Consider the following 7,648-nt stretch of genomic DNA (forward strand, 5'->3'; position numbering starts at 1 on the left):
ATGAGAAATATTTAAATATATTTTTTTTAATTATGGGATGATTTGTGGTTTTAATTATAAAATATTTATTTTGATAATTAGGGATTACTTTCCTTTTACGGCTTTTATTGGGGGAAGAGAAAAAAAGAAAAAAGAAAAATTAAAAAATTAAAAAAAGGAGCACGCTTTTACTCGTCATCAAAATCATGTCTACAGCTCCCCACCGCTAAAATGCCCCAAAATATAATGTATAGGGATATGACTAGTTGTTAGTTCTTTATACTCCGGTTATATGCTATCAAAGTTGTTGTTGTTATTGCCTACTCGTTTTTAGCTTATAACATTGTTTTCTTTAAAATTGTTTTCAACGTATTTCTTTGCTCACGTTCTCTAAAATGATTCTCTCAAACGTGACTTGAGGATCGAGCATAAGTCGATATTGGCCCCGAAGTGTGAATTTCATATGGCTGACTTGTTCGCTAAGTTAGAACAAGTACCACACAATCGTTGTCTCGTTGTCGTAAGAGTGAGATTGTGACAAGTGGTATTAGAGTCGATTTGGCTCCTTACAAAGTAGTACACAACTAAGAAAGTCCCAAATTCACCGATTGGATGAAATGAAAGAGCAGTTATTATGTATGACTCAAGTTCCTTATGGAATGGGGCTTTTGGAGTCTTACATGAATGAGATTAATTTTTTCTAAAAAAAAATAGATGGGCCCTAGAAGACAAGGGCACAACTGCTCGTTCCTTCTAGCGTAGGGATAGTTTGATGAGCTTTGTTGGAAGAACGGGTCAAAGGCTTAGACATTGCACAACAAGCGATCGTTTAGATGGTCACAGAAATGTCTGAGGATTTGAGAGCAACCCTTGGAGTGGTCAAGGCTGAATTGGTGGGTTTAGGCGCCATATTAAATCTCACCATATGAGCCGTGGAGAATCAAACCCCAACGGGGGGTGTAGTACAATTTAACAAGATCATGGTCCCGGAGCCCAAGTTCTTCTGTGGAGTTTAAGATGTCAAGGCTCTTGAGAACTTTATCTTTGGACTCGAAAAGTACTTTCGAGCCACAAATAACGTGGCAGAAGAAGTGAAGGTCAGTTGACAACAATGTATCTAATCGACAATGTAAAGTTATGGTGGAGATCCAAGTATACGGACATTCAAGATGGTCGATGTACTGTGGACACTTGGGAGAGCTTAAAACAAAAACTCCGCTCTCAATTCTTCCCAAAGAATGTTAAGATAATCGCAAGAAGAAAGTTAAGAGAGTCGAAGAATACTAAAAATATTCGTGACTACGTTAAGTAGATTTTTTGGGCTTATGTTAGATATTCGTGATATGTCCAAGAAAAATAAAGTCTTCAATTTTTTCGAGGGGTTGAGGTCGTGGGTGAAAATCAAGTTTTACGAACAAAGAGTTTAAGACCTTTCCACGGCTTATGCTACAGCCGAACTACTGTTTGACCTTAGTATCGATCAACCCCAAGAGATAAGGTGGAACTAGGCGTCCGCAAGTGGTGTGAATAAGAATTACCGACGCAACTCCCTCAAAGGTAGAGAAAGTGTCAGACTCGAAAGTAGAGGAAGGGAATGTGAGTCCTCCCAATAGAGAGGTAGAACTCTATAGCAGAGACCTCACAACCAAAACAGTCATAGTGAAAGCCAAGACCCCTCGTCTTGCTTCATATGCAAAGGAGCCCATTAAGAATCTAAATGCCCACAGAAAGCGGAATTATACACCTTCCAAGCAAAACTCGAAGTGAATTCAAAAGCCGAGTATGAGCTGGTAGAAACAGAAATACCGTTAGTTGAAATTGTTGAACACCCTTGGGGGTCGTCCTCTCTCCTGAAGAGAGTAGAAGAGATAGAGGAGCTAATGGAATGCGGTCTTATGTATGTTGAGACCCGAATTAATCACAGAGCGGCCAGGAACACGATTGTTGTCTCTGAAGCCACCCACAACTTCATGACAGAGACTGAAGCAAAACGATTGAATATCCTTTGACGTCAAGACACAAAAAAGATGATGGTCGTCAATTCGGTAGCTTTACCTGTCTTAGGAGTTGCAAAGAGAACTCTGATCAAACTCGGGACTTGGACTAGACAAACTAACTTTGTGATAATTAAGATAGATGACTTCAAAATTGTGTTAGAGATGGACTTTCTACTCAAACACAAAGTCATTCTCATTCCCCTAACAAAATGATTTGTTGTAACAGGGTCCAACTCGATGATTATTCAGATAAACACTTCTCAATCGAGAGGGGTAAAAATGATATCGGCACTACAGTTGATAAAGGATCTTAGCCATGATGAACCAACGCTCGCTGCCATTGTCGTAGTTAAAGAGGGGAGCTAAAGTGAGCTCACTCCGACAGAAACCTCATGGCCACTACACGAACACCACGACACAAGACTAGAAAGCCAGATAAAGTATTTATCTCCACATGGGTAGATTGATTACGAGATTGATGTTATGTCGGGGGCGAGACCGCCTACCACAAATGAATGTCATACGATTCAACCTGTGCTAGCTGAATTCTATAAATAACTAAATTACTTGCTAACAGTCGAGTTCATTAGACCCAAAATGACCGTTGTCAGTGATCACCCAAATACTACGGAGTGGCATCAAGCCACCTCCGCGGAGGGAGGAAAATAGAGACAAACCTCTGAAGCAACGCATGTTTATCGAGAAGTACCATCCAGATGAATGAAGAGAAGAGCCAATTACAAGCATCGGCCACTCAAATTGAGGTCAGATCAACTCCAAGGTGAAAGCAACAAGAATTAATGACGGGTGCGAAAATATAATGGACTAGTCGAAGTTATCCACAAGGTCGAGAAGGCATTATATAGGATCAAATTACTCTCATGGATGTCGAATAGCTCTACTATCCACGTTAGTAACCTGAAACATTATTATCCCAATAAGAAGACATCAAGCACAAGGAGACAACACGACCTCATGTAAAGAAGAGAAATGCTCCAACGAAGAAATTAGGAGAGACTCCGACAGAGAAGACACAAAGACTCAACGAACCGAAATGTGGTTTTCAACAATTCCTAGAAGATTGGAAGAAGCTCCTCAATACCATGATCAGTTGGAAGTGCGTCGAAAGTCTTGAAGTCAGTCTCATCCTGCATCACTGAGTTCGTGAATAGTTGATTGACAAAGACGTCAACCAATTGAGTAGGGGAGAATGTCACGGTCATGCTTGTCCAAGGTGTGTTGTCTATAGCCGCATGTTGAATGTCTCAATCATGCTTGTCCAAGACGTATTGTCTATGGTCGCATGTCCGTTCCAAACTCCTCTTTCATATTAGATAGGTCTTTACTATTATTGTTATGTCAGAGGTTGTATGATTGGTCAACTAAATCATGTCTACACGGCTAGGGCTAAAATACCCCAAAATATACTAGAGGGGATGTGATTAGTTGTTAATTTTTCCTACCTCGGTTATATGTTATCAAAGTCATTGTTGTTGCCTACTCGCTTTTAGTAACATTGCTTTCTTTAAAATTATTTTCAACATATTTTCTCGCTCACGTTTTCTAAAATAATTATCTCAAACGTGACTCGAAGATCGAGCATATGTTGATATTATTCGCGAAGTGCAAATTTCACAAGGCTGACTTGTTTGTTGGGTTAAAACAAGTGTCCAACAATCACTATCCCGCTGCCACAAGAGTGTTATTGTGACATAAAACCGCTCCTTTGGTCACAGCTTGCCTTCCACTCGCTTGTGGCTCGGTTAAGTTGTCCCTCCTGCACGCGACTTTAGTAACTCAGTTTTGATTCCGACTCGGCTTTGACAACTTATTCAGCTCGATTTGGGGCTGTTTGGATTCATTTCTTACATTTTCACCCCTTCCAAAGTTGTTTTTTTTATTTATTTTTATTTATTTATTTATGAATTAAAGGCATTTGAGGTTACTATGACCTGTGTCTCCTAAATTCAAATTATTTTAGGCGGAAAATTTGAATTATTAGATACATTTAATTAAGTTAAGCTCATTAATTCTAATTTGATGTCATGGATCCCGAGAGGGGTATTTTGGTTTGACACTGCTTCACACCCAGAATGGGCATTGTAATTCTTTCTACTTCTCGGGTATAATGACAGACCCAGAAGCTCTATAATTATTTAGGGACTCTACAGGCCAACCAAATAAGTAGCTCTATTAATTGTATTATGTATGATGACACGTGCCCTATGACCCCCTACACATGTTATAACTATGGTTGTTATGCGAATGGAGGATTGACTTGAATCATGAATTTATGTCATGATCTTAAACTATAGGAACCTCATGCATTTTTTTTTTATCATATGCATCAAGATACTTCTTCGTTAAGATTAGTACGTACGCGTACCTTTCGACTTACGAAATTTATGTTTGCCATGATCTATGCAGGTTCTTTCCCTCCATTGTGTTTGGTAGCCCGTTAGTGAGTGCTAGCCCGACGGATCAGGTTTAGGGGGTGCGGGAACCCGCTTGGTAGGTCCATGTAGTTGATATAGAATCATTTTCAAGTAATAACTTAAAAAGTCTTATATTATATGGATAAGGTTCGGTGTCTTATCCTAGTAACATTATTGATATGAATCACTTTGTAAGTGTTACAAACAATTCGATCCAAATCATGCATGTGGAGACCTCCCGTAAAATTTGTAAATTGAGAAGTTAATATTTTACAAGATAATTATATGAGACTCGATCTTAAAGCTAAATGAGTTATGAACTTCTGCACGTGAGAGTTTGTTCTTGATTTGCATGGTGAAAGTGATTTCCATAGTCGATTTAGCATGCATATTGTTTTGGGACTTAACCAAACAGGGAATTGGAAGCATAATTTTACGGGATTAAATTCGCTCCTTCTCATATAGAGTAAGTAGTAGATGAATAATTCTCGTAAGTGTTGATTACGAGACTTACACAATGGGGCCTAGCTCTCTCATTGACCCTAGCTCATCTTTATAACACGATCATTAATTTTCATGAAAGAATCAAGGAAAAAAACACTTTAAATAGAGTGGGGGAGGCACGTTTTCAGGCGACAACGCAAAGTCCACACGCGTCTTCTTTCTTCCCGAGGAAGAAGATGATGACGTGGACGGTTCAACTGAACCGACCCTATCAACCCAATATATTATATGACAAATATTTCTCAAATTCTATATAAATAGGATTTTCGTGTTGAATTAATCGAGTAATTCATAGTTTCTCCTCTCTAGAGAATGAAGAAAGTATAAATCTTCTCAATGTAATTTATAAAAAGAGATTAAATATTTTATAGTCCAATCTTATACAAATTCATAATATAAAATATCTCCATTCTCGTATCTTCTCAGGAATGATGTAGATCAAATCATTTGTATCAATTACAACGTGGGTCATATCACTAGTATTACCAACATAATATGTCCACTTTGAGCATAATCTCGAGTGGATTTGTTTTTGGGCTTCCTTAAAAGCCTATAACAACTGATTCCTTACTTATAAATCGATGATCATTCCCAAAATTAGTCAATTGTGGACTCCCTCCCGACCTTTGACCTTTAGATCTACCATTTCGAAGTTGGTGGCATTGGGTGACGCCCATGTCTGCCTGAAGTGGCCAGTTTGGCAGCCATTGAAGCTCTCTCACTCTGTTTTCTTTTCCTCCCCACTCATCAATTTGGCCGCCAGTGCGCAGATCCACTGATGGGTTATGAATTATTTGATATACAAAACAAGATGAACCACTACCCAACCCATAACATGCTTCCCATTCTCACCAACAAAGCTTTTTGTTGGCAGATAAGTTTTAAATTAACATGTGGAATATTATGTGTACTCTGTCTCAGGGCTGCCCATATCTGTTTAAATATGTGTGTTCTTGCAGTTCCTTTTATAGGCCTATAAGGTGTTTGATAAAATGCCTAAGAGACTACAACTTGAGGAGGCCACTGTGAGTTGGGAGATAGGAAGAGTGAGCCATGTTGGAGAGGCAGGGCACGTGCTGGATTTAGCAGCTAGATGGAAGGTCTTAGCATGTGCCCTTTTTCACCAACTTGGATTCTCTTTCTTTTCAGAACAAATTTGTATGCCTCTACGTTGAATGAAGGGTAATTGTGTTTTCTTACTTATTTGATTCTAACTTGAATGCTTCAGCTGATGTTCAGTTCAGTTTAGATAGGGAATTGAGGTATTAGTTGTCACTGTTGTTAGCATTGTTTGAACTTTGAACACTTTTGATATGATTTAGCGTATGTTTAATAGAATATGTGTGAGATTCTACATCGGTTGGAGAGAAGAATGAAACATTCTTTATAAGAGTGTGGAAACCTCTCCCTAGCGGGCGTTTTAAAAAAAACATTGAGGAAAATCCCGAAATGGGAAGTCGAAAGAGGACAATATCTGCTAGCGGTGGGCTTGAATTGTTATAAATGGTATTAGAGCCAGACACTGGGCAATGTGCCAATGAGGAGGCTGAGACTCGAAGGGGGTGGACATGGATGATGGGCCTCGAAGGAGGGGTGAATTGGATTGGGGGGTCCCACATCGATGGGAGAGAGGAAAGAGCGCCAGTGAGGACGCTGGGCTCCGAAGGGGGTGGATTGTGAGATCCCACATCTGTTGTAAAGAGAAGCTGAGTGTCAATGAAGATGTTGGGTCCCGATGAGGGGTGGATTGTGAGATCCCACATCAGTTGGAGAGGAGAACAAAACATTCTTTATAAGAGTGTGTAAACCTCTCCCAGACGCGTTTTAAAACCTTGAAGGAGAAGTTCGGAAGGAAAAATCATAAATACTGTATAAGGCACTCTTTTGTGAGGATTAGATATGCATACCATTATAGCAATAGCAAACAATATCAAGAGACTAATTTTTTTTTTTAAAAAAAAAACGGGATCACTCACTCATTACATGCCATGGACTAGGGTCGTCTATCTCGACCCTAACCGACACATGGAAATATTGACCACTAAACTCGTACGTTGATGATCCGTTCTAAAAAAAGCCATGGTCTGTCAGTATTGCCCTAAAGCAACACTTCTCCCACTGATGTTGTTGGACATGGTTAAGCCCTTCCGATAAAAAAATCAAAACCTTAAAACAATAATATTTGTTAATTTTTCAATGCAGCAATTCCAGCAAGGGCAACAGCTAGATGGTGATTGAAGTCATTACAAAGGAAAGTAAGTGTCATGACGTGATTAAAGAGGACGGTGCTATCATCTAACGTGTCAAAAATAGTGGAAACGAACGTAAATCTAAAGCCAAGCAAGAACGAAGTGACTGTGTCATCTGTGGTGCTAGAGACAAACCTAATAGGGTCAATGGGGCTTTGAGCCATGACCTCAAAATTGTAGTTTTGACCCGTGGCTCTAGAATTAAGTTCCTTTTATATGTCAATGTTTTCAGGTTGGCATATGACTCCTCACTTATTTTGATGTGCTCGGTGTCATATCAAATATGTTTTAAAATGTACTATAAGAGAGTAGAGATGTCCATTTAATCGGCGGAGAATCTCCATTTAAATGAGGAATATGGAGGGAACAAGGAGAGATTTCTCTCCGTTAACTAAACAAGATCGAGAATGAGGATAACATTCCTTGCTCCATCCCTAACCTTAACCCTAACCTTGGCCCCGCCCCGCCCCACCCCACCCCGCCC

The sequence above is a fragment of the Cucurbita pepo genome, chromosome LG07 (genome assembly GCF_002806865.2).
Source record: "Cucurbita pepo subsp. pepo cultivar mu-cu-16 chromosome LG07, ASM280686v2, whole genome shotgun sequence".
NCBI classification, from domain to species: domain Eukaryota; kingdom Viridiplantae; phylum Streptophyta; class Magnoliopsida; order Cucurbitales; family Cucurbitaceae; genus Cucurbita; species Cucurbita pepo.